General features: G+C 39.3%; 1 protein-coding gene across 3 annotated transcripts in view; it reads left to right on the top strand.

The window, feature by feature from the left end:
- Positions 1-27,695, top strand: part of FAM110B (family with sequence similarity 110 member B) — a 114,984-nt gene that overhangs the window by 45,278 nt on the left and 42,011 nt on the right. The window contains exon 1 of one of the 3 annotated variants that reach the window (XM_071553104.1): positions 7,456-7,596. The exons of the other annotated variants lie outside the window; for them this stretch is intronic. The gene's annotated coding sequence lies outside the window, so the exon portion shown is untranslated. Of the gene's footprint in view, positions 1-7,455; positions 7,597-27,695 lie in introns of those variants that run through there. 3 annotated transcript variants of the gene reach the window in all.

Below are 27,695 nucleotides of genomic sequence, written 5' to 3'. Positions count from 1 at the left end.
AAGCGCTGCAGAGTTGCAGCTGGGGCAAAGGTCTGAAAGGATTCATCTAGTTTGGGCACTTAATGAGAATGGCCATCTGAATAAATTGTGGTTATTGACAGCAGTAGTATTACAAGTGGTGACTTACATGAGGCTACTGTGCCATGGAGATGTGCTGAGGAGAAATTGGGCAGCTTTGTTTTTGTCCCCAGGCCTAGGGAAGGAGGATGAAGAAAATACCTGCTGTGTTGCCCGAAAAATGTTAGAGAAGGCATATCAGGAAGTAATTTGTCCCCAGAACCTGACAGATTTTCCCTGCTGCATGTTTCCCATCTTCTTCAGACCACTCTTTATCTCTCATGCTAGTTTTGGTAGGACCATCACTCTCCACATCTCCTTAGAGCAGGGAGGGGTGTGTCTGCTCAAATGTTCAGAAAAGGATGGAAAACAAGGAATGGAAGTCTCTGGGCTTGAAGGGTGAGTACTCATCTGTCCCCATTTATGGTAATTTTTCATAGCCCTTGTTATGTCACTTGTGTGCTTATTTTGCATTAGAAGATTGGACAAAACCAGTTCTTGGAAGAAAGGTCTGGGATCTTATCAGCTCTGCAAAATTTAACTTGCTAGGTCTACAAGCTGCCTGAGATCCAAATATGCTCTCCTTGAGGAACATTATATTGAATAAGGGTCCTGATGACTCTTTCATAAAAGTGCTTTTGGCTTGCTCTATTAAATAATTAAGCCTCTCTTCCTGGAGAGGCTTTTCATCTTGGCCAGCAAAATACTTCTGCTTTCTTGTAAGAAGACCCTGAGACTGGGTTCCAGTATGGCAGGTCACGATTGCTGGTTTTACATGGACACAATTTCTAGTCATTTAATTACAATCTTTCTAAGATTAAATCTGAATTTATTTTACTTTTGGCTGAAAGGGCTTGACATTTAGTAGTCTGTCTTCAAACTCATTAGCCTTGATTTCTGTGATAACCAAATGCATTGCATTCAAAGCTGGTTTTCTTCTGGGATTCATTGTGCTGAGTATCTTCAGTTCTGGTGTAAAGTACTAAGATCTGAGAGTTGCTATGAAACCCTGAATTATGGGTGTGGACTGGAGACTTGAAGTCTCAAAGGTCTGCAGTCTCTGAGCTCCCAGAAAGCTGTTTGGCAATGGGGAGTGTTTTGTTCAAGCGCCTTTATGCATTAGCGTCTGCAAGAGCTACTTCTTGTTCCAACAGTCCCACCTTGATTTGCTTTCTAGTTGCATCTTGCAGCTCAACATAAACACCTTCCTGCATAAAGAGATGTAAGAGAATGGAAAACTGTCTTTGAAGAATAAAAACACAATGGGGTTTAGAGAGCTTGATAGGTCTTCATTCTCATCATGCAAGATCAAAGAAAACCTCGGAGCTGTGCTTTCTACTCTGAATTGGAAATAGCATTCTTAATTACAGAAGTGAGTAAGTCTGACAGAGTTTTTCCTTCAAAGGGAGGAATGCTAGTCTTCATCCTTCAGCCTTTGCACTCTTTACAGCATAGCATTTTTTAAAAATTACACCTGTCCTTTAATGAAAGACTTGCATTTAAAGTTTTCCTAGGCCAATCTTATAGATATTTATGTGAAGTATACTCAGCATGAGATTGTGTCACCCATTTCAGTCAGGTGCTCATAATAAATATGATACTAAATAGAGTAGAAGAAAATGCCAGCAGTGCTGAGGAAGATTAATAATATGGAGGTGCTGTAAGTATACTTACTTTATTGCAACTCTTTTTTTCTGCTTTTCTACGGAGGAAAATCTGTACTTGTCTGTCAACTTTGTGGCTTAAATGATGCTCTCAGGGTCCCTCTTTTCCACCACAGCAAGTATAAAAAATGTGTCTCCACTTATGAAACCCTTTTATGGTTTGTTTCAGTGTAGTTTTAACCCTCTATGTCCTTGTGACCAGTTGAATTTTGCCACCATTATACCCTGTGTTAGGATTTCAGCATCTTTCATCAGTCATGTTTTGGTGTTTTTTTAAATTTCATTCTCTTTTTGAACCTGTTTGTTACGTTCTGCAAATATGTCTTTCTAACTTGACTGGTTGGAAGCAAAGGCTTTTTTTTCTACATGTTTTACAGTCTTTGACTCGCTTGGGTCATGATCATTGATTTTATGTGAGTCAGTCATGCGTTATATGGGGTCCCTGTCCTGGATGTGCTACTTAAGGCTATTTCTGTGCTTACTGTAAACAGTGTGGTCCCTTTCTGTGTTTCATCAACTTTGTGGCCATATAGCTGGATAGCCAGAGGCTCTGAAGTGGTGGCTAGAAGGCACACATGTTTTGGCCTTGAGAAGGTCTTGATTGTGCTGACAGGTGCATTGCCTTCCAAAATGGACAGCTCATACTGCATCTCTGCTGGGAGCTCTGAGGAAATAAGTGGTGGGAAAATAAGTAGGGTGGAAAGATTAAGAGGGCATAAAGATTTGTATGGTTTGAGGTGATTGCTGAAACATGATATAGGGTTGGAAGAAAACATGGCACTGAAGGAAAAATAGAAGAAATTTGGGATGAAATGGAACGTTGACATTGGTATGAAGAGGTGTTGGAGTGGTATGTGAAGGGAAGCATGTTTCAGGGTGATGTGAAGTCTTTAAAATAACCTTTTGCTTGGGACTTGGGTGTTCTTACAGGTATCAGTAGAATAATACAGTGTTCTTACACGTTTGGTTTTGTGGCCAAAGTGTGAGTGCTCAGCACTGTAAACCTCTTGCAGGCTTCACTTCAGATCCTTCTTTGCCACATCTGTCAGCAGTAGGATGAAACACCTCACTGACAGCTTAACTGCTCTTCCCCTGGTTTTGCAAAGTGGCAGTGATAGACCAGTGTCCTTATTTCAGTCAATTCAGTCTTCAGTGAAGATCCTGCCAATGTGTAGGTCTGTGGAGGTGAGGGATGTGGGTGGGTGGGGTTTTTTTCCTGGTTTTTGTTATGATTCTGAGATAAAAGTGCATATGAATGCTATAAAAATTAGTCTGTAGGAGTCGATCTTTGTGTCATCCTGCAGCAAATCTCTGACATTCATGAAGAGGCATCTCTGCCTGTTATCAAGCATCTAGAGGAGTTCTGTCTGGGGCATTTAGGGATATAATGAGCATATTTGAAAAAAAAGCCTGAAGTTCCAGATTATCTGTCCAGCTTAAAAACATGATCGATAGCATTGACATATACCCACACACAGACAGGTAGCTGCTTCTTACCAATCAAAATTGGGATCAATCCAAGAAATGTTCCTGTGCTCCACAAAATGAAAATAGGTTTGTTCATGCTGAGTGCCGACCTTGAGGCCCTGGCATTTGTGACTTCCAGAGACAAGTTTACATAACAAGCACATTTTCCTCCACGAATGATGGTGGGTCTAGTGATGAGTTTGACGCCAATTGGCAGACTTCCTAAACACAACCAAATACCTCCTAGGAAAGAAAAGAGCCCAGCAAACAGCCATTGTGAAGTCAAAGGTAGTTTTCAAAAGAAAAAGAAAATAATGCTAGATAAATTTCTTTGGCAAGGAAAGTTGAAATGTAGAAAAAAATTGTGGAAGAAGAAAAATGTCCACTTATCTTGTAACTTCTATAAATGTCAGAAGTACCATCCAAAATCTTAAGTAATGGTTTAGCTTATTTCTAAAAGTCTAATGAATGCATCCAGCCAAGTAAAATATTCATTAGAATATTTGGTTCTGTTCAACCTCTCAAGGCTACAGCTTGGAAGTATACACACTATTGCCTTTAGAAATGCAGCATGTTGATTCACCAACATTTTTGCTCAACTCATTTTCATTCCATATGTTTAGTATATTTTGCAAAATCTAATTAAGTAACTGAGGTAACAGTTTGTAAGGAATATCTGTTATATTTTAAGTCAAAGTTTAAGTGGTATCCACAGTGAAACCTGTTTAATTGCAAGATACATCAGACACATCAGAAAGTTTTAAAATATTCTTCTATTGAAATCATTGGATATGTAAGTACTTACACAGCATCGTAAAAACTTACTTGTTTCCGAAATAGTAATCTGTTTGTTAATTCACTTACATATGCCTAAATGAAGTGTAAAATTCATTAATGTGCTAGTTAGGCAGTTTTTACTGTAAGATGCCGGTTTCAGTGTCATATGATGAATTCATCATACCCTCATAGGTTTTCTTCTCTCCTTCCCTCTGTGATGGGCATCTGCCTCAGACCATATGGATTTGGAAAATTTTAATTCAAATTCTTCTGTCAAGGAACTGGGCTAGAGAAAGCCTAACTTGCTTATAATTTCTAAAAACGTTGTGGAGACCTTCTGTTTCTGTATGGAGGAGCAGGAACTTCAAACTTAGCACAAGCAGGTAACTTGTGCCAGGGACAGGCTTTTGCTTTCGATGAAAGTCTGCCAAATATTGGCCAACTTGTATATCTTTCACGATTTGTTCATTTCCAAGTGAGACTTGCTGGAGTCTCTTGTGCCTGTGTCCTCATGAAACCTGTGTTCCCTCTCTGGAACTTGAGGAGTCTCTCGTGACTGTGTCCTTATGAAACCTCTCTTGGCTTCTCTTGCTGGCACACCTATACATGGCTGTATCCTGTCACTGGTCCATGTGCTCATGTGCTATCACCATGGGTAGCAGGGCAGGCTGGTGGAGCTCTGCGTTGTTCTTAATTGGAGTTTTAACTGTCTGCCTTTGCCAAATCTGGGCTTTTTTGAATGGCCACTGGCTCCAAACATTAGCCCTGCTGTGCAGTTCTCCGTAGCTTCCTTGCCCAGCATATTGTTGCAGTGGTTAAAAACGAGTGTTAAAATTGAGACAGATACTGTGACTCTTCTGACTGATCTGCTAGTCTAAGTACAGAGGGTTAGTGAATATGGATTGTGGTGCAGAGGCAAGTAGGTGGTGTGTCTTGAAATTCAACTTTGCAGCTGTTGATGGGTCCTTCATCTACAGCTGCCATCATGAGGTTTTAAAAAAGAAATCAACTCCTGGAATAAACACCCTGCTGCAATGGTATGTTGAGAGCCTGCTACCAGCCCTTGCTGGGGACGTGGGCTGCACATGCCCTTGGAGCCAGCAGCTCTGTGAGGAGGAGGAAGGAGGCTGGCTGCTGTGAAGTGGTGCTGGAACTGAGCAGGATGAAGCAGCAAGGGCTTGGGGAGCAGCTGGGCAGAGGTGGGGGACATGTAAGCTTAGCAGTTCGCATGGGAGGGAGCCAAAACCGGTAGTCCTTTAGCAACTGAAGCCCCTTTAATCCCTGTTTAACTTTTCTTGATCATTTTTTTATGTGTCACATGTGCCTTGGTGGTTTGTGAGTGTTTTTTGTTTGTGTGTGTGTTTGTTTGCCTTTGCTTGGCAAACATGAGCATTTCCAACAGCTGGATCCGAGGACTAGGTTAAATGCTATTATTGGTCTTATTCCTGTGTTGCTACCTGTTCCAAAATGTTAGAAAAACAACATTGTGGATCTGATCATCAAATGATTGTGCATCTCTTTATCTCTTTTTATATGTCTCTTGAAGACTTTAAATTAAGTTTTTAACCCCTATATAACTGCCTCCCCTGCCTTTCCTCATCAAATAGACAGTTTCTTGTTTTCAAGCAGTGTGGCTGAGAAACTTACAATTTTCCAGTATTATAAAGAAGCACAGTTTATAAAAACTGATGAAGTCCATAGCAGCCTTATGCATTTATTGCAACACAAAACCTTATGTTGACTGAACGTTGAATCAAGGAGCAAAATGTCACTATTCCTGCATTTCTTTTTTATTTCTAGTCATATATAGCTTTGAGAATATTTGTCTTACAGAGATGAAATCTGCTTCTAGCACAGTGACTCTTTCCAAGCGATTTTGACTGGTAGATTAAGAAAGCTCTGACATAGCTATTTACATATGGTCACTAAATATGGTCTTGCACTATTACCACATTAAATTCTTGTTCCATTACTAAAATTCTGTGTAGTAGAAAATACAGGTTTTGTACTGAAGTAAGTACAATAGATAAAAATGTTTATAGGCAATCTTTAATATCATGTGCTTCAACTGTGCCTGATACTGTATGTTGCTGGTGATAAGAGTAAAAAATTAGGAAAAATGCCTGCATGGGCATGTCAGAACCCATTATTGCAGTGTGGTTCAGAATCTCGGTATTGTAATGTTTATGGATATGGTTTATGTTTAACTTTGTGAAACATCTTAAAAATGTCTTGTAGTTTGTATATGCCTAAAGCTACAGCATTATGATGTTTTTGCAACATCAGTCATGAAAATGTACTGTATCTCACAAGAGACAGCTGGTGCTGGCACTGGCACTTCTGATAATCAGACTGTGTACTTCCCTGTTGTCACTGATGTTTGAAAATCTTTTGGTCAATGTAGAGCTTAGGTGATTATATGAACCATGTGAGCACAGGAAACTTCAGAGGAGTGTTTTTCTATTTGTGCTAATCAGAGTGAAGATTAATTGAAATGTACTGTCAAGGAAGACTGAACAGCAGGTACCTGTATCTCTCTTTCATTATTATTTACCTGGTACTTTAGAAGCGCTCAGCATCTTTCAAATGCACAATGTTCTCTTGGATCATAGCATTCCTTAGCTTTGTGGACTTACATATTTAAAAGATAGGCATAGCAAGGTTGTAAGGCTTACTTGTGTTAATTCACCATACATCTAAGGAGTCTTTGCTTATAGAAAGTATTTTCTAAATGAATGAAATTGTTTTATATAATGGCAAAAATTTCCTTGGCATTTGTACCATAGCCCCATGAAAGCTTAGTTAGGGCTTTATGTGCCAATGCACATAGAAGCCCTCTGATCATCTGGGTATCTGCCCACGGATAAAAGTAAAGGACAGAGGAGGTCCTGTTAACTTCTGTAGGGCTACTATTCACTGAAAGCATGTGTATCGTGCCTCACAGATCTGAGGGCTACACTGTAGTCTGTGCAGTAGTGTACAAAACCCAATCCCAGATCTGCTGTATGACATGGTAATGTATACATTCAAAAGAAGAAGTCCTACTGGCAGAATAAACTGCTGCATTTTATTGTCTCCTTGAAACAGACCTAGCAAACTACAAGTGGTCAGCTACTCAAAAAGCACACCTAAATATATCCTTTTTTTCAGAGGTGGAGACAAACCTCCTCATAGGTGAGTCATTTAGAAAAACAACAGCAACGAAAATCCCAAACAGGAGTTTTGCCCTGATGCAGGCAGACAAATAACAGCCCCAAATGTTGATGGTTTCAGCTAAAAGGTGTAATCTGTCCGTCTCCCGTTCCCTCGCGCGGTGCCTCAGCATCCCTGTGCTACGGCAGAGGGCTATAATTAGATGAGCAGCCTGCTCGGCAGCAGTGCCAGCCTGGGAGCCTCAGCGAGCATGTGCTGGATTCTGCATGTGCCTGGCGCTTATTGGCGGCCGAGGTTGCTGCCTGCCGGTTTGATAGGTTTCCCCAGTAATCTTTATGCTGCATTACAGACATAGATACAGAGGTACTGTGTGCTTGCAACGGGAGAGGTGCTCAGCTTGTAGCGTAAAGGAGATGAAAGGCACCGGTCTTTGTTGCAAAGCATCAGTACCTAAGGACTGCTAGCCGGGAGCAGAGAGGTCAGTGAAGGAGTTTTACTTGGTGGTAATTACTTTCAGGTCTTTATCTCTCCGGTAAAACAGTCATGCATGAAATGAATACTGTTAATCATGTCATCTGTTTAATTTGATCTTGCTTTCATTAATATCATGTATACTCCCGTGGGAGAGCCATCAGATTACAAAACATATCATTAGAGTGGATTCAGTTTAAAAACAGAGAGTATTTATATGGGAATATTGCTTTCATTTGAAATTTTGAGCCTGTGCATGGGAGTGATTTTACTGGTTGCCTTTTGTTATGCTAATGGAAATATTTCTTTTATTGCAATGTTTTCTGCAGAGCAATTTAATTAGAGCATTTATAACTATTGGCATATGAAAATGAATCTGTCTAAATGTTGATTAATTTAAAGAATAATTCTGTGAATTGTTCTTTAATATGATCGCAGCAATCACTGGATGGTTCTTTTGCAATAAGGTTCGCGAAGCCGAGCCACACACACACACAGAGGGATGAGGAGTAATATGCTATTGTTCTTTCAGCAAAGATGCTGGAGCCTTCATGTTTGGGTGGATTCTTTGTTTCATCCACTGGGTTTTATTTTAAGTGGCTTTCAAAATGAAACTACAGCCATTCTGCCTGGTAGATTTCAGGATATCCTTTGCTTGCACATTTGTGTATTTTAGACATATTTATTGTTCTCAAAGGCTAAATTTTGGCCCAAAGCCTTGTTTATTGTCAGAACTGCCTTCAGCAGTAGAATGAAACAAGATACATAGATATTTGTGCTAGTCTTTTAATCTGTGATTCTGAGACTATTACAGTATTTATCATAGCATCATACTCATTTGAGTTCTTTTCATATTTGACCTACGCATCAATTGATCACAACTTTTCCTATAAAAAGCATGCATATTTAATGAGCACATTCTACAGTGAAAGCTGTTCAGAACAAAAGGAGGCAAGCATAAAGTATTAAAAAATGTCTCATAATGTAGTCATGCCTCATTTGATGACTTTTGAATATCAAGGCTGATTGGTGAGACTTCAGAGTTAATGCCCTTGTCTGTGTCAGACTCCAGAGCCCACATGAACTTGTATATTAAGTCACCAGTCATCTGGCTGGCTGGCTGCCACCATGCGTCCAAGGTACGAGTAGATTGTCTCAGCCAGGATCAGAAAGGTGTTAGGAACAGGAGCTATTTCGGTATTAGTCTTTACTCTTCCCTCTGCACTTATCCTTGAAGAGGTTATTTCTGCTGTAAAACCAAAGAAAAATTTAAGTTGTTCCCTTTTAAAGTATGTGACATGATACCCTTAAATGTGAGCATTTATTCAGTTACCAACTTTATATGGCTGTGGGTACAACAAAGACACATACTCTTTATTATTTGTAATAGTATATTCAAACAGAAAAGTATTTGGGAGATTTAATCAGAGATGATAGCTAACAGTTGCTTTGAATTTTTGCTGTTGATCAAAACAGTTACCTTGGTGTCTATTTTAGTCAGCAGCAGGTTTTTTTCCTCTTTTCCAAAAGTTGTTTTTCAACTATGGGGTTTTTTTGCATAGACTTGGAAAATGGCATTTTTGCTTTGTAACAATTAAGCCTGGACAGGGAGGACTCAGGATGCAAAGGCATGTTGTTTCCTCAGGCTCTTTCATGTTCCCTCATTGCTCCAAATTACCAACCAAAAGCGTTTTAAAGATGTTCTAAGTTGATTTATGCCTTCTGCCTTTTTAAACAGAAGCTTACCTTAAGTATTTTATTTGCATTTTCATGGTCTTTGCAATAGCATCTCATGAAGGAATAACTAACAGCAATGTTAGTAATAATGAAATGTAGAAAGTAATTAGCTGAAATACTTGTTTACTGTATCCAGACAGTGTGTTTTCAAGAGACAAAAGGGTGATGCATTCTAGTCCATGTATTGGGCTATTATTATTTGTAATTAACCTAAAACATGTTTGGAAAAGTGCTGTAAAAGTTTGTGTATTTTAAATGGTGGATGCAGGTAATACCACCACCCACTGGAACTGAAATGCCACACCAGCAGCTATTTAGGTGTGCATATCTCTGCCTCCAGAAGGAGCTGTGATGGTCAGTGCAAGGGTCACCAGAAAAGGTGACAGTTGTGAAACTGGAATCTGGTAACATTATAATCTAAATTTGCAATACCTTAACAGCAAGGAATAAGCTACTTTGTTATTGCTTCTCTTTTTGTTAACAACCTCATTTTTCTTCTGGGTAAACCAAGGAAATGAATTGAAGCAAGGGTCTTTGTGGATTGCTCTCTAAAAAAGTTGTCTTCTTGTTGATATAAGCATATTTTAGCTATAACCAGCATATTGCTTCAGGAAATGTCACACACTTCAGATTATTCTCAATGAGATTTTGTATTCAAGCTTTGTCAGTGAGTTTCTTGATGTAAAAGTTTTTAATTGCTCTGTTAGGAGATGTATGCATAGCATCTTTGCTATGTGCCTCTGTGAACTGTTCTCATTTCTGATATAGTGCCCTGTAGTTAATCTCCTGGTCCTTTGTTATATGAAAGGGAAACTTTTCTTTGAAAAAGGAATATAGTGTGTATGTATGGTAAGGGCACAAAAATATGTTGTGAAAATCAAGGTCTCAAGTGTTTAATTTTTATTGTTACATAAATATGTATAAAGTGTAAATATATATATATTCTACCATGTAGCACTAATATATGTTTGTGTAGAAAACACTTTCAATGTTATACCAATACTCTCATTATAATCCAATAGAAATAAAAATGCTCCTTGAAGAGTAATATTGTCAGAAACATTGGATTTGGTTGCTGGCTGGAGATGGATATATGCAGTAAACTGAGTGCTTGGAATAAACAGTGCTACACTAGCTTTTCCTTATTAAGATATTATGTCTTTTTGCTGCCATGCATATAAATGAATTTTGCATTACTTAAACCCATACCAAGTCTAAAGGGGAAAGATGATACTTAAGGTTAATACTTTTTTTCTGTAGCCTGTTAGCTATGAAAGATACTCCAGAAAAAGTAGTAGGGATTTAAAGTATTACCACAGTGTTTATTTTGCAGGATTTGTACTTAGAGTTTTTAAGTCGGGTAGCAGCAAGTGATATATGCATAAAGGTTTATATTAGAGTGGGAAAAGTGACATTGTGCCCTAAAGCTTCTTTTTGCTTTTTCTCTGTTTTTGGAACTAACTCTAGTTCTACTTGTTATTTTGCTGATAAAATGACTGTCTGTTTAAATGATCTGGACATTCAATAGCCCAACTATAAATGGTTATTATAACACTTTGAGAGCTCACAGTGAATCAATAGCCTGGTTTCTGTATTTTGTTGGGTGAAGGTCATTTTATTCCTTAAATTCGAAGACTTTAGGGCTGTGTGGTGTGACAGTGCAGGATGAGCCCTCTCTGTGGATATTCCCTCTGCGAGTTCAGCAAAGTAGACGTTAACTTCAGAAGGCCTTATTGTTGTGAAACACTTCCCACACTGATGCCACAGAACTAATTAAGAGGGCCAAAAATGTGACCGTGTTCTCTGTCTGCAGATGGCTGTTGTTCCAGTCCAGGAACATATGTGCTCCCATGCTCAGGAATTGGGCAGAGGGCAAGAGTCAGTGGTGGGGAGGGTCTGTCCTGCCCTATTCTCCCCTCCTGCAGGGCTCTGCTCACCTGGCACTTACTCTGGGAAGTAACCATGTGGATTTAGAAACTTAAACAGTGGATGAAATATCCCTAGCTTTGGGTATCTGAGTGTCAAACATTTGCGATGTTCAAAGGGAAGTTTATAGAGCAGAGAATGGAAGTGTCAGTATCTTTTTCTTGCAGTTCTCACAGCTGCAGTGGTATGGTGAATTAAAGGCAAAATGGATATTAATTTTTTTTTACACTTAATCTCCTGTTATGATTAATTCTAATTGTTCATAAATATATTACCTGCAGTATTAAGTGTGACTTAATAGATTAAATGTAGACTACAGCCAGCAAATAGTAATCTTGGATGGTATTGTCTGCATAATCCTGATAATGAGATTCCTCTCTTAATTTCACATTGTCTTCTATGGATGTGTTTCATCCGCCTGTAGGCACAAATACTTGCTGCAGTCTTTCCATGAAACACCTGAAGCTTTGAACCCAGATCCTTGCTTTGGAAATACATCATTTTTAAACATGAATTCTCCATCCCATAACAGATGTTATTTCGTTTTGTGCCCTGTCATGTACTTGTCCCATACTTCTATGGTATATTGGTTTATTAATTGAAGCAATGTTTTATGTATAATGATAATGATTCTATGGCCATCTGTTTATTTGACTGTGTATCTGTTGGATGTTGTAGAATGATTTTACTGTGTCACTTATACCTTCCAGAATGTGTGTACTACAAAAATCCCAATTAATGGCAAGGAAAGATATTAAATTCTTGCCTTTCTTTTAAGAGAGCTTAGCATTTTGCAACTTGGTAGACTGGGTCAAAGGGTGTTCTGCCCCCTGATTAGGAAGTCTGTAGAAACACATTTTGTAGCAAAGTAATGCCATGTGCAGTAGAACTTGCAGGGGTTATTAGTGCTTTTTAACTGGAGAGAAATGTGAATATCCAGATTTGTAGTGGTATGGACATTTTCACACGTTTGAATGTTTGGCTCTTGCATCTATTCGGGGTCTGTGGTTATAATTGTTTTTTTTAAGATCTGTATACTGGTTTTGTACTAATTTTGCTGAAGGAGAGATGTTAATAAAATTTGGTGTGTTCGCCTATCATGGAAATGCATAAATATGATACAGTGCCTGTGCCAAAATGTTTCCTGCCTGTATAATCTAGGTAGAAAAAGGCTAGAGTAGAAGGGAGAAACAGAGACAATAAAGTTGAACTATCTTTTATGTGACCACGAACTGTAGACTTGCAAGGTAGGCTGAACAGTCTGTGCTTTTGGATTATAAACCATTACTGCAAATGTCTTTAAAAAGAATGAAAAACATAAGATCACTGTAACTATTCCTGCCTATATAAGCACTTACAGTACAAACTTCCCAGGGTAAGGATGATTTCTTTCTGTCTCAATGTCATAGTTGTCATTGGGTATTTTGGGCATTGCAGTCATCTGGAAATGAGCGTGCAGCTTTGTATTTTTACTGTGACATTACAACAGCAGTCTAGTCAGAAGATGTATGAGGGACTTGATAAACTGCAATACCTTCTTCCATTACTGTTTCTTCAACCCTACTACTGTAATCCATGATCCTGTCCCTTTTATTGCCCTGTGTTTTAATTTAGTACATTGTGAAGTGCAGAAGTTGCTATTTTGGGCCCTAGTTCTCCATGAACTGGGTAAAGCCCAGCAGAGGCATTACCATTGCTGTGAATTTTCTGTGAAAGACAGATACCATGGAGGGTGCAACAGAAGAGGACCTCAAAATATGACAGTGTCATTGTCCTACAGTGTTTGGGTGCCTCTTGTTTCTCTTCTCCACAGTTCTACTTCCCTTGCTGCCACCACCTTTCTAAATTTGTCTGCTCCATTTTCCCATTCAAATCTACTTTTCTTTTTTTCCAACCTTTCCAGTCTGTCTCTTTGCCCTTCAGCCTCTACTCACCATCCAGCTATGTGCTCTTTGTCATCTTTGGAGCCGCCTCTCCCTTGCTAAAGGGTGGATATCTGTGCTGGTTTCAGCTGGGGACAGAGTTAATTTTCTTCACAGTGGCTGGTATGGGGCTGTGTTTCGGATTTGTTCTGAAAATAGGGTTGATAATATAGAGGTGTTTTTATTCTTACTCAGCAGTGCTTACACAGAGCCAAGGCCTTCTCTGCTTTTCGTATTGCCACACTGGTGAGGAGGCTGGAGGTGCATGGGAGGTTGGGAGGGGACACAGCTGGGACAGGTGACCCAAACTGACCAAAGGAACATTCCATAGCATATGGCATCATGCTTGATATATAAAGTGGGGGAAAGAAGGAGAAAAGGGGAGACATTTGGAGTGATGGTGTTTATCTTCCCAAGTCACTGTTTCGTGTGATGGGCCCTGCTCTCCTGGAGATGCTGAACACCTGCCTGCCCGTGGGAAGCAATGAATTAATTCCTTGATTTGCTTTGCTTGTGTGTGTGGCTTTTGCTTTCCCTATTAAACTGTCTTTATCTCAACCCATAAGTTTTCTACCTTTTACCCTTCTGTTTCTCTCCACAATCCTGCAGGGGGAAAGGGTGAGTAAGCAGCTGCCTGGGGCTTGGTTGCTGGCTGGGGTTAAACCACAACAGTTTCCAAAAATATATTTTATGGAGAGGTGCCCAAGGATGGCATATAGGTAAAGAATGTAAATTCTCTTACCAAAGATGCTTGTTTCCTTTTTAGTTATTCATTTGTTGGAGCAAGATGTCCTTGGCTCCTGCTTGGAAAGCTCATTCTGACATACAAATCTTACCCCTGACCTTTTCAGGTCTGACATATCTGCTTTTTTTCTCTCAGCCTGTTACCTGTTTACTGAGAGCAAGCATCTCCGTTCATCTTCCTGTTATTTCTAGATCAGACTTTTCTCAAGGGATTTATGAGCTTTGATGACCACTTTCTGCAGGAGGGCTCCTTTCCATCATGTTTCTGTGCAGGTACCTCACACCAGCCATGCTTCTGTAAGATCCTGACTCAAGTTGCTGCTTCTGCCCCTCCTGCTCTTCAAAGGTGTCTCAGGCAGTAGTGGCACATTACTGACCTAAATCTTGACAGCTTCACTGCTGCCTGCAGGTCTCTAAGATGTTCGTGTGCTTATGGCTTAAAGTTACGTTTATTTTGCTCTTTTTATTGCTGTCCCCCTTGCCACATTTGCTGCAGTGGGTGCCTGAAGGATCCCACTACATGCTCTCCACTGGAAATAGGTTTTGCAGACTGCCTTCCTTAAATTCTCGCAGAACAACAGCCAAGCACGTGGTGCTCCCACCCTGTGTTGCAAGTATACAGGATTTCGGTTCTTCATCTGTAGTACGGCTTGATGAGAAGTTTTTTTTATGGTACATGTAGAAAAACTGGAGTGCTTCTTTACTATCAACTCTACTTTTTAGCTTTCTAAAGAGCCAGAGTTTTTGCAAGTATTTTCTCTTTCCTTATGCTGCACTTTCATATTTTACTTCACTGTGACTGAAGCTTAAATTTGCAACAAAAGCAAGTCTGCAACTAACTCTTAAAACACATCCATTCTTAGAAGACATCTACAGATGCTAAATCCATCTGGTGTTGAATTAGCATTGATTTTTTAAATTTTTTTTGCAAGCTTGCTGAAACTGGATTGATGCTTTTCTCTTCTCCCAAGAAATACGTACTTCTGCCATTTATAGTGACTCTGGGTTCTGGCTTTGCAGAACATAGTCCTGGAAGCATTAGGATCTTACACAGAGTTTGTTTGGGGTTTTTTTTCTTGCTTTTCACTAAGATTAAGTATGGAATTATCAGTGTATATAGATACCTGATGGGAAGGAGTAAAGAACATGGAGCCAGGCTCTTCTCAGTAGTATCCCATGACAGGACAAGAAGCAACAGGCACAAACTGAAATACAGGCAATTCCATTTCAACATAAGTCAACAGTTTTACTCTGAAGATGGTTGAACACTGGCACAGGTTGCCCCCAGAATTTACAGAGCCTTCATCCCCTGAGATTTTCGAAACCCAACTGGGCCGTGGCCCTCGGCAAACCCACTCTGGGTGGCCCTGCTGTCACCAAGGGCTTGGATTGGACAATCTCCAGAGGTGCCTTCCAGCCTCAGCTATTCTGTGATTCTGTTACTAGAAATCCCTAAACAGCAGACCAAGCAGGTCTTGCAACTAAGGAAGTTATCTGCATTAGTTCCACTATTCAAGTAGTTAACATTTTATACCTATCCCTAAGTATGAATGTACACATGTATAGGTATGTATATACCTACCTATTTCTGTCTCCTCCGTAAACATACTTGGAGCCTAGGACAAACTGGAGAATATCAGAGATGGAAAAAGGAGGAGTACAATGCTTATATTATTTTTTTTTAAAGTATACTAAGCCGTTTCATACAGCCACACTGGTTTTCTATGGTTTATGGAGCCATTGAAATTTTTTTCCCTTCCAAATAAATACACCATCTTTGTACAGTAAAAAATAAAAAGCTGGATAAAATTGCTTTAAAGAAAGCTGTTTTTATTAGATGATTTCTCTTGAGCACTACTTATACATAATTACATTTTAGTTCTGGTGCACATTAAGTTTAAGTGGGCACAAATTGTCCAGGAGGAGATCTGGAGGAGTGAAAGCAGAGAGCAAAAGGCTCTGGGTCAGAAGAGAGAGGTTCACCCTCAGCTAGACTTCTGTTTCTCATAAAGGTAGCTCCAAATTAAGCAGTAAACATGTGAAAACTGGCCTGAGTTTATGTATCTATATAGAGTACTCAGTACTTTGTACTTACGCAAATACTTTTTGGAATGCTATTTATGCATAATTCCTGCCTTGCTGGTGTTCTGCCCTGTTTCTGCAGCCCGTGGTAGCTGTATAGGCCTTCTGATGGTGTTCTGAAAACTAGGAAGCTGGGTGGGCAAAGCTGACAGCTAAAATTACATGTAGTCTCTTGACGTATACAAATGAAGCATCAGGTGATCCTCAGGTAGTGTTAGAGAAAGCTTTCTGTCAGCATCCTTTGTAGCATGAACTTGATAACTTTGTGGGGAAAAAGGGACACTTGCCCAGCTCTTGATCATGTCGCTCTAAAGCCATGAATCTTGCCTTATAGCCCCCATTAAAGTAAAATTTCCCCTTGTTTAAATGATCACCATTGTAAGTATTATATTGTTTGGGGCTGAAGAGGTTTTCGTTTGTATCTTGGCCAATATAAGTGACACAATATTCAGACCTGAGGTTTTGTATATGAAGTTGCAAAAATTATTATCTTTGTTCCCATAAGCATTTGGATTTTTATCATTGAAATACATGGCAATGCCATGTTTTCTCTTCTGATGGTTCATGTTCAAATGTGGTGTGGAGTTTTCTTGTTGTTCACAGGTCTTGAAGTAACATCTTAGAAATGCACTTGAAGAAAAAACAATAATAATAAAATCTGTTTTGAAGATGGAAGAAACTATTCTCTGTTTTTGAAAGCTTGCTTAGTTCTGAGCTGAACACACCAGCTTCAATCACAGCCACTAGGAAGTTTGTAACTTTTTTTGCTGTTCAATTTTCAAAAATTAATCTGATAAATCCTTTAATCCTTACAAACTGTACCATTCATTTTAGTTTAGTGGTTATGATTTTTACACTTGAATAGATGACTTTCTTTAGTCCATGCAGTTGTCTTTTGAAAATCATTTAGAGTTATCTGGTCGTAATGAAGAAGTTGTCAGGTATCACAAACATGCATGAAGAATGGATAGGTTTGTGCTGACAGCTTCATTCTCCCTTCCCTGCTCTTCTTTAACTTCTTGCTTGGTTTTTTTGTGTTTTGGTTGTTGTTTTTTTTTTAAATCATCCCTTCCTCTTTCTTTCTTTCCAAGTCTGTAATGCTCACACATGCTGTGATTTTCAATTTCAAGGACTGTTTGGCTATCTGAAACAAGAAGAAAAAGTCCTGTTCATATTTTAAAGTGTGAAACTTGATTTTCATTTCCTTTTCATGATATATCTGGAAATGCTGCAAATGTTTGATAGGAAATTCTTCAATAAAAGTGGGACCTGCCTGTAATTGAAGCTGCCCTGCAAGTCAGAGATAGGTTCAGCACAGCCAGCAATGAGCAAGCGTGGGCTATCACTGGTGTGACTGCTACTTCCTTTCATGGTTCTGCCCTTCCAAACTCCACATGGGAGAGGTGATGGAATTGTCAGAAGTTCTTGTTCAACTACTTGAAGTATATACATGGTGTTCCCCAAGAAAGTGCCCTTGGTCTGCTATGGAAAAATTTGGAAGGTCTCTGTGTTTTTGTAAGGAGGACAGAAACGCAGTTACAGTGATGCCTTTGGGGACTCCATTTATGTTTTGTTTTCAAAATGAAGTTGTCTATTGCATTTAGGAAATAAGTTGCTAATGCTGAGAAACAGGCTGATGAGGTTAATTTTTACTACTGGTTCGTTTCAATTTTTCACCCTTGTGGGAGAAGTCAGGTGGCACAGTTATGAACGCAGAACTGATATGCCTCAGAAAGGTAATTGCATTTTTCCTTCTCAAAGAGCAAAACCATACTAGATGTAATTCTGTTTCACTCTCTGTCGTACCTAGCATGATTTTAGCATAGTTTTGGAGTCCAGAGGGATTTTCTTAATAACCCTATTTCATATAAGCTGTCACCTGAGGTGATTTGTACTTCTTTAAATGTACTCTCCCTTGAAAATAAATCCTTAAATAGTCTGCATAAGTTTTGAGTGCTTGTGTAGCCTTTGATATAGTTAGATTACATCTTTAGTTCCATATAGATGTGGGATTGGTCTGTATAATTTTTAAATACATGAAAACAAAATTAACCTTAGTCTCTTTTCTAAATTGTCCTCTGCTCGACTGGAATCTTTGATTTGCTTTCAAGGCCTTTTAAACCCCTGAATTGTCCCAATATTTTTTGTTGATAAAGGTCACTTTCTTGTGTAGCTAATGCAATTTCTATCAAGTTAGTCTACAGAGAGCCTTGTGTCCTATGGAGCCTTTATGATGATCTTTCCAGACAAAGTAGCACTTAGACCAGTTTCATAATTTCTCCCTAAGGTAAAAATTCTACAATCCACTTGAATCAGAAAATATCTTTTTCTTCCTGCCTTAAACCTGTTAATCTTTTATAATAATAATGAAAAACGGACATAGAAAAAATAGCAGTCATCACATACTATAGTAGTGGAATAAAAACTGACCAGTCCTTCCTGCTCCTGCTTTATTTCTCCCAAGGTCCTTGCAGGCAGGGGAAGTCCATATCTTGAAGATTTTCCCAGTGTAGTGTGTCAGAGATGCAGGCTTCTCTGTCTGCCCATGCTGTGCATCTGCCATCCATGTATTTCATCCTACTACCCAAGTACTGCGCTGTCACTTTTCTAGCCTGGATGAAAGAAGCCTTGTCCCACTTACATCAATTCTGAATATTGCTTGAAAGAGAGTTTCCCAAGCCTGTGGCTTTGATCATATCATCTGTCTTTACTGTCTTGGTTTGAGGGGAAAAAAACCAACCAAAATGTTTACCCACAAGCGGGGGAGGGGCCTCCTCCACAACAATCACACCACTCTTTATCAAATTTAAGAAAAGGAATTTTAATACAAGAAGGATAACTTATATATATATATATATGTAAACAGACTAGTGCAACCCACTTCCCCAACACCACAAGAGAAAGAAAAAAAACAAACAACAACAAAACCCAGCAGGTTTTCCTCCAGGAGGAAAGTTATACTTAAGCAGTGTCAAATGTCACAGTCCGGCTGGCTGCGGAGTGAGTTCCCAGTAGTTCCCAGTCCCTCTCCAGCGAGACAGACGAGTGGTTAGCTCTCAGATGAACTCTGTGTCTCTTGTCCCAGATGAAGGAAAAAGAAAGCTGAAAATGGGGAACCACCACGTGTCCTGCAAAAGCAGCTGCACACCTCTCTCTCTCCTGGGTCACTGCCCCAGTCGGGGTGGGCAGGCTGTGACGGTGCAGGCGGTGGTCAGACTGCAACAGAGGCTGGGATCCCAGATACAGGAACCAGGAGAAACAGCAGCGGCGAGGGGAAAAACCTGCGTCTCAGCCAGAAGCCCAGCAGTAGCCAGCAGAGCGGCTTCCCTCCTCGGCCACCACCGCTCCCGAGTTCTGCCGAGCTAAGAAAAAAAGATGTCCCCAAAAAAACAAAAGAGAAAAACCTGCCCCCATCCAAGTGATCAGCAGTTAACTACTTCTTTTGTTAACTGCTGGCATGGGCAGTTAGTGGCAGGGGAGAGAATTTACATAATAATCCCAAACTACAACATTTACATATTTTTGTTGGTTCCTTCTTCTCTGTTGTACCTAATATTGAAACTCTTGGTAAAATATCCTAACATCATCTTTCATTTATTATCAAAATGTTCATTTCTTGTCTTCATAATGCCATCTAAGTCACCCTGTCATTACACTTTCTAACAGTAATCTTTTTGCTTTGTTTTACATCCTTTCCACCTGGGAAGAGTTAATACTGTTTCAGTCAATTCAGTGAGCTCCACTGTGTTCTGTTTGTCTTTTAATTTACCTTGAATCACCAGGCAGTCTTGCAAAATGAGTACTAGTAGCATTTCAGTCAAGGCCTAGAAAAAGATCTTTTTCGGAAGGACTTGAGTTTTTGTGCTTGTAACAAGGCATCTGCAGTATCGTGTCTACTGGGAAGACTTTTACATGCAGATGGTAGGCAAAGGCTTTGTAATGCAACAGAAATTTGCTGTATGCAATGGGTTTGTATGCAATGAGAATTATCATCAGTTACAAAACCAAATTGGCCTGGGAAGGAAGAAAACGTGTTACATTAATACAAGATAAAGGACAGCTTGAAGAATAATGAAATTGAATACAACTTGTTATGGTGCTATTTGGTTTTGAAGGTACTAAAACTCAGTGTGTATTTTCTGGAGCTTCACAAGATAATTGTGGCTGTGGGAGCAAAGGGAGCCATGTCACTTTGGAAGACTTGAGCATTGCATTATGGCCTGGCAGAGGAAATGCAGCCTACCTTCGGGAGCCAGGAATTGCAATAATTACTGCACTTCTCTTCCACTGACTGAGCGTTTTTCTTCATGTGTGAAATGGGAGTGACATGGTTTCAATCCATATCATGATTCCAAGCATTAATTAAGTAACTCTGTTTAATACCATTCTGGAAAACCAAAGGGGGTTTTGTTTTTGTCTGTTCAGGTTTGGTGGTGGGTTTTTTAACAGATGCCTGAAAGTCTTAATGCCAGTTTTATTTGCCAGGTTATTCAAAACTGTTCTACTTATACTGGCTCCCAGTGAAGGCAATTGGCAATGCTACTATATGGTCACTCTGTTAACAAAAAAAGGAAAAGAAAAAGCCTCCAAAAAACACCACCACCAAACCTTTTTATTGAGGCCTTTACATATATTTCCATGTTCATGTAAAAACACTTGGGAGTGTGTAGCTATTAAAATCACTGGGGCAGTGTTAAAAAAAATCAGAAAACTTGTGAACATTAACTGCTGCCAGATATTTAGGAAAGATTTGAAAGCAATGCCTTTCTTAATTCTTCTGAAAGTATTATTTGGTTTTGTTATACTAAGAATTATGAACATTAATAATGTAATGGGTCCCTTGGATGTGCCAAATGAGTTGTTTGTGAAACAGCATCACAGAGGTCTACTTGGTACCTTCACATTGTCATAAGTAAAACTCAGTGGTGATAACTTTGAGGAGGTAGGTTTTGAAAAAGTACTGGGCCCTAGTTTAAAGGAGGGAGAGGAAAGATTAAGGAATTTGCTGGTTTAAGCACTGAAATAAGTACAGGAAACAAGATGCAGCTTGAAATTCAAATGGACTGAGCATTTCTGTTTCTTAGAAGTATGGTGGCATACATCTTCTGGGTTTACCTTGGAGGCAACATTTTGTTATATTATTGTCAAGCTAACACATGGGAAAAGTGTACAAGTACCATTAAGGTTCCCAGAAAATGCACAAAACCACAGGGACCAGGCAGTTTCCCAGTTCTGGCCTTTTCCGTGCACTGCAGGTTTTGGGAAGGTGGAACAGCCTGAATGGCCCCTGCAGCCCCTCACACTGGGACAGCTCACCCTCTGGGTGGAATCCCTTGGACTGGACTAAACCAATCCCACTCTTGTCACAGTGCCTGTTGCAATTGACGAGAATAAACAGGCAGGCGTGAGTGTGGCTTTTCCAACCAGTTTGGATGGTGGAGGTGGTCCTTCTCTGCCAGCTGTGGAAGTGACAGGGTAGCTTGTACATGGTTGCAATTTGTTGGCAACGTTGCTGCTCTTGCTAAGCTGTGTCTGAACCTAACTGCTGTAGCGGTTAGAAATGGTTTTAATTTTCAGCATTAATATTTACTTTTCCTTAGCATAATATTCTACACTGATAACTTCAAACCTGTTGCACTGTAGTGTGCTGTGTTGGGGTTTTTCCCCTCCACATGTACTCTGCTGTGCACTGGAGCATCTGTAAAATAGAAAAGATTTTTTTTGTAGCATAGATTCCATTATTTCCTTGAAAGGTATAATCTTTTCAAGTTTATATAAATTATATACATCTAGTGGCAGTTTACAGAGGAGTGATAGACGAGTTTTTGTTCCACATCAAAATCCGCGTATACACACACACATGCACACACACATATATATCACAAGTTTGAAAATCTGAAAACACTTGGCATGGCAATGGTGTGTCATCAAAGTTTTGTGCAATTTGGCCATCAGTTCCCACCGAAACTGGTAACAGGTGTGAAAATTGCCAGTAATTGTCACTACCTATACATTGCATGGCTTGGGAAGAAACCTGGTCTCTACCACAGGAGGGCAAGTTCAGGGACAGGTTTTCCATCTCAATTGCTTTTTGAGGCAGTCGTGGTTTGTATATATGTGGTGACAGAGCAAAGGGTCTCTTGGCAATTAAAAATAATTAGAAATAATCTCATCACCAGCACAAAGTGTTTTTCTTTGCTTCTCTGTTGTTCTGGGAGTTTGGGGATGGATAAGTAAGAAGCTGGAAGCAGGTTTGGAAGGTGAGGGAGGGATGTGCTGCTGTTGGGGCTGGGGCCATGCTGGGGCTGAGATGTCTAACAGTGTGGTGGTGTTCCTCACATAACTGTTGAGAGGTGTATGTGCCAGTTCATTCACTGAAATCTCTTGAGGTTTTGTAGCAGTTGCTAAGCAACTGCAAAACACTTCAAAATGGTATTTTTCTTCCTTACCCTCTGTCCTTGCAGCACGTAGAAGAGAGAAGGAGTGGGAAGTGCAGTGGGGTGGCAGGGTGGGGTGTCTACCCAGCAGCCACTCTTCTTCTTTCCGCATGTCACTGCCAAGGTGATGGAGAAGCAGAGCTCTGCCCTTGCAAATTAGCAACTCTTTTACACTGCTACAGCAAATTCATTTTTTTCATGTGTGTAAATGTTACCTTCAACAAGAGAAGATGCTATATTTTAAACATTCCTCTGACAAGGGGTGAAATTCTCCAGTAAAACTTTGTTATTTTAAGGAAGGCAATCAGTTGTGCAGCAAAAGGGCATAAAATGAGAGCTCTGCTGCTGCTGACACACAAGTGCTCTTCATTCTCGAAATATAGGTATGCTCACAGTGTGGTCATCAATGAAAATAATTTTAATTTTTGCACCACCACCGCAGTTCACATAGTATAAAAACAACAAGGTGTGTGAACCATTTTAGCATTTTGCATTCCAGCTATTAAGTCATAAATTCTACAGTTGGTATTTCAAATTATTTCCTGTAAATAATGTTTTACATGTAAGGATTATTTTCAAATGATTGCAGTTTGAAATTGGCTGGTGTTCTGTGCATTTTCATAATTAAAATACAGTGTCCTTGTTGGCAATAGTTGTGTTTTGATATTTGATTTGTTTTCAAGCACCTTACTTTTACAACTCGTATATTGGGGTTTTTGGCAGAAAGGCAGCTGCTTGGCATTCAGAGCCACTGGTTTGCAGTAACAGTTGTTGATTCTGGTCCTTATTGGTTTTTCTTTCCAATTAAGATGCAGCTGTTATGATTTCTGGAGTGTGAGAGGATTATTTTATCTAATGATGTAAACGGGATAATCCTGAAGTAAGGATCTGTCCTTCAAAAACACCTGGGGAAAGGCCAGGTTGTGAGACCTCAAACTTTAGTGAGAAGTATCCCAGGCTGTGATTTTTGTGACAAACTGCGTAAAAAGATCTGGTGTTTCTTTTCTCATGTAAATGGAAGAGAATTAATGATTCGGAGAAGATTATCCTAAAGGATTTTTCACACTGTATCTTTCATAACATAATAGGGAAATGTACAATTGCTAATGCCTTTGAACTTAGTTTTCTTGTGACATTTGGAACACTTGTAGATACAGGGCTTTTATACTTTTTAGTGAATAAAAATAAGGTTGTGGAATTTTTAACTTTTTTGCTCAGGTACATGTTCAGTGCTGTGTGTGAAAAACCACTGAGCCACCTTTTGTTTTAGCTGTAGCTTATAAAGTGTGATTGGCAGGAGAGAAAGCCACACACACACATCACTGCAGTGTGTTGCAGACTGTACAGTTCTGCTAAACCAGCTCTTTTAAAGTTAGGAAGTCTAGTAGGCTAAAGGATGGACAATGATAGATTTGAACTTGTGTGTAGTATCACTTTGGCCCATTCATGCATATGTGTTTTTTAAAAAGATTATAATAGACACTTTCCCCAAACTGCACTGTCCTGGGTTGAGCTGGCAAAATGCCAACTGTTCAAGACAGAGTGAAAAGGGTTCCTCCTTCCCCCAACCAGCCAAGGGAAAAAGAAGAGAGAGAGAGAAAAGAAAAACCCTCAAAACCAGGTTTATGCTGAAACTAACTACATGTATTTATACAGAAAAGAGAAAACTAAGAGAGAACTACAATATAACACACACTTACACAAGATACATATATAACAAGGCATAACTTCCCACTCCCCAATTAACACAAATTCTACCATTTTAACTACAAATCATTCTGGAGAAGTCGGTTCTTCAGAGACAGACTTAAGCAGAGAGAAAAGCTAAGAACAAACATTTTACTTCCCTCAGATAACATGATGTTAAGCCGGTGCTCTGGGCTTGGGCCTCCCCATCCCTCCTGGGACAGCAGAGTGTCTTGCTGGCACCACAGCTGTGAAGCAACTGACCAAGCCACTCCCACACACTGGATCTTACCCACTTTGAGATGATGTAGTATGGTATGGAATACAATATTATTGGCTGGAAGAAGTCAGCTGTTAGCTAGCTCAGTCCAGCTTAAATCAGCTGACAATCCTAGGCCTAGCTGAACTTTAAAACCTAAATTTAGGCCCACCTGGCTAAACCCATAACAGCAGAAAGTTACTCAAAGTCAAATAAGTGCACCCACATTAGAAATCACACAAATTAAACTGTAGTGCCATATATATATACACATACATAAAGAGATTGTGTGTGTACATATTTATATATATGTGCCACTACACACACACACACACACACATATATATATATAGTATATTTTGACTGATGCTCTCCTTTATATCCTCCAGCTTTCTGAAAGGAATATAAATTATAGTCAGTTGTTTCAGTAGATTAATCAAAAATGCTCAGGCATTACCACTCAACTATAAATGACATCATCATCTAGAAGAATAAAAACTAGTCAGCCAGATCAAAAGCAGAGAACTTGAATATTTGACATATTCTCCCACTAATAAAGCGAATAAAAGTTTCTATTAATTTTTGTAATAAAAAATATCTAGCTTTACAAATCATTGAACTCAGAGATCAACTTAGTTGTTTGTGCTATTAGCAAGTGATACTATATACCAATACATCAAGCTCTAATGACAAAAATGTGAACCAGTGACTTTGATTTCTCTTTTATTTCAGCACAGCAAGGGTCAGAAATAAGTTCATGTAATCTCAATATTTCTTTTTAATTTTTGTTCTGTAAACAGCAAGATCCCAGGAATACCCCAAGGAGGTTGCTGCAACAGGCTTATGATAAAAAAAAAATATCCAATGAGATACTGTCTCTTGATAGAAAGTATCCAAATACAAGTCTTCAAGATCTTATTTCAAATACTTGATGCTGTTTGAATAAAGACCATTGCATGAAAACTTGCTGGGATGGATGTGGCTTCTTGTCCCCATGGGGTTCTTTAGTAGCCCTTGTATGAAAGCACTGGTTGGTGAGGGTCAGCTATACTAAGAGCATTTGTTCTTGATAGTTTTCTTTTTGAGATACAAATTAACTGATACTTTTAACAAATTTGTGTGAATGTAGGACAGATACTCTGCTCTGTGGGGATGTGATGACTGTGAAGATGATGTCTTTTGAATACTGAACTTTATATGAGAATGTTTTTAACATGAATATTCTCAGTTTGAAGATTGTCTGATCAAGAATGGCAGGTTGACTTTTAGGGCATCCAGTGCCATTTAGCATGCCCCAGAGTATCTGAAACAGCATGATGGGCAGGATCCTGGTGTGTAAGAAGCTCTGACAGTGAGGTGTCTCTGTGTTTAAATAGTATTGTGACAAGGAAAGAATGTCTTCTTCTTGCGAGGTGCCTGCAAAAGTAGAACCGGAGATGGGGTGTTAAAACTTTGTATGCCTGGGAATTGGAATTACAGATACACTTATCTGGTCCTAAGAACTACTTTTTGCTGCTGCTGGTGGTGATTCTGTTTCTGTTTATACAAGATCTATTCCTGCATGATAAACAAAACATGTTCTTATAATCATAGTTAAAAGAACAAAACGCAAAGAAAAAAACGTTAAAACCCCCAAAACTCAAAAAGCAAGAATTTGTATAACTTGCTTGGTCACTAACTTGATTATAGTGAATATATAAAAAATGGTCTATTTTGGTAGTACATTATGTTACCATGGTAACATTGATATACTAATTTAGAAACCCTTCAGGCTGGTTTTGAGAACATGAACATTGCACTAGTATACCAAAACATGAAAAGATTATTGTCAAAGTAACTGCTAAATGTTTAGTATGAGCCCATGTAGATAAATGAGGTCTCTTTTTCCCAAAAATTGTTAGGATTCACATTGTTTATAATCAGAAAGAAGTTAATAGTCATATATTTTAATGGTTGCACTGGGCATGTTATTAAATGTTTTTATTTGCTTTTTGCAATTGGACCTTTGGCATCCTGTTGTGAAAACCATGGTATGTGCAACTGTTTAGTCCTCCAACTACAAGGGGTTGTTATTAGAGTGCTTCGCTCTCTCAATATAGGAACTGTATAATACACTACAAGTCCTGCATATTAACAGGTTCTGCATCATCTTATTTGTGTATGGCCACAGATTTTTTCCAGTGTCATTGAATCATATCAGCTGGACCTATGTGGGTGTGTTTTACTTCAATTTAATTTCTCCATATTTAAAAAAAATAATTCTGTCGAAATGCTACGTGACTTGTGCCATACTATTTCTCAATTAATGAACAACCAAAAAATATTGCCAGCAGTAGGGAGCATGCCTGTTATACTTCCTGTCATGGGTAACTTCCTATATGGTAGTTTCTAGGCTCGACATGAGCCTGTTTTAACACCTTCAAGCACTGCTGTGAGCCCGTGTTTCTGGCTGAGGTTGGCAGGAACGGAGTTGTGTGGAACTAGCAAGGCATGTACATGCCTGCGGTGCTGGTAAGTTATGGCCTTTTCACTAGATCTCATTTTGGGCATTTTTGGCAGCAATTCTTAACTCAAAGTAGAAAATAACCACATTTTTTGTTGCATATTAATAGATATGTGAACACAACTGGATTTGTCACTTCTTTACCTTAACTCAGTAAAGGAAAACCAATCTTAGCAAGGGAAATATGCATTATTTATTAGATCTCAGTTGAACTAATTCAGCAGTCTAACTAAAGGAGACTTTTGCCTGAAAATGTTACAAAAAGATTGGAATTTCAAGAAATACAGTTAAAACAGAGTTAACTGAACAGTAACCTCTTTGCAGAAGTGTATTTAACCAAGCTGGTTTTCTAGTGACTTTCTGTACTTCTTGTTTCATGATAATTTCTTAAATCCTTTTTTGTGAGTGGAGGTAGTTTTTTTTAATCTTGATTTTGAAGTGGTACTAAATTGACAGATCTGGAAACCAAGAGGTAGGGTTAGGTCACACCACCAGCTTGGCTGTTCGAGATTCTGAACTTTTATAAATAAAAATAAAAAGTAAGGGCATTTCAAACCTTTCTGGTCCTGAGGATTACCCTAAACCTGTGACCAGAATGCAGCTGAAGCAGTCAGATTCTCAGGTGTCTCTGTACTACCCAGAGCTCAGAGACTCTTCCTCTACCTACCAGCCTTAGAGAATCTTGGCTCTGAAGGAGAACAACTGAAGCCTGTGTCTTCAGGCTGCTGTATCTTCCCAGCTGAACATGCAGTGAGTGTTCCTGTGTGCAGTGCTCCTCTGCAGCTTGAGGGGGAAAAACACCTCAAACCA

The sequence above is a fragment of the Pithys albifrons genome, chromosome 4, assembly GCF_047495875.1.
Source record: "Pithys albifrons albifrons isolate INPA30051 chromosome 4, PitAlb_v1, whole genome shotgun sequence".
Taxonomy (NCBI): Eukaryota; Metazoa; Chordata; class Aves; order Passeriformes; family Thamnophilidae; genus Pithys; species Pithys albifrons.
The sequence above is the reverse complement of the archived record's forward strand: the minus strand, read 5'-3'. Positions and strand labels throughout refer to the sequence as shown.